The sequence below is a fragment of the Adiantum capillus-veneris genome, chromosome 14 (assembly GCF_014529385.1).
Source record: "Adiantum capillus-veneris isolate H3 chromosome 14, ASM1452938v2, whole genome shotgun sequence".
In the NCBI taxonomy this organism is placed as follows: Eukaryota; Viridiplantae; Streptophyta; class Polypodiopsida; order Polypodiales; family Pteridaceae; genus Adiantum; species Adiantum capillus-veneris.
The window spans coordinates 99,845-100,610 of record NC_140944.1 but is presented as its reverse complement, the minus strand read 5'-3'; positions in this window follow the sequence as shown (position 1 = coordinate 100,610).

Genomic DNA, 766 nt, shown 5'->3' with positions numbered 1-766 from the left:
TCAATCTGCTGACCTGTGAGACTGCAAACTAAATATCCAACCTCGTGTTGCATACATAAATGAGGCAGCCAACAACAATTTGGTAAAGAGTGACATCAACAAGATCACCAACATCATGTAGACTTAACTTCAAACCAGCTTCTATGGGAGTGGCAATAGGTTTGCAATCCTCAAGTCCAAACTTACATAGCAATGTCTCTATGTAGCTTCTTTGACACAAGGAAATACCACCATCACACTGCTTAAACTGTATGCCCAAGTAATGATGCAACAACCCCAAATCTTTCATCTTGAAAGTAGCATTCAAATCAGCCTTGAATTCAACAATATGTGCCTCATTGGGATCAATGATTAGCAAATCATCCACATAAAGAACAAGCATGAGAAGTACATTGCCCTCATGCTTGACATACAATGTGCTTTCTATTGGACTGTTACAAAAGCCTTGTTTGACCAAATGAGTGTCAGCCTTCTCATACCAAGCACGAGGAGATTGCTTCAATCCATACAAAGCTTTGCTACATTTTCACACCTTATCCTCTTGTCCTTTCTTGACAAAACCGCGAGGCTGCGTTACATAAATTTCCTCAAATATGTCACCATTCAACAAAGCAGTAACAATGTCGGATTGATGTAGATCCCAACCAAAATGAGTTTCCAAATGCACATACAAAATGCACAGTGGTCATACAACAATTGGGAACAAAAGTCTCTTCATAATCTATACCTTTTTGCTGTGCATAACTCTTTGCAACAAGTTGAGCCT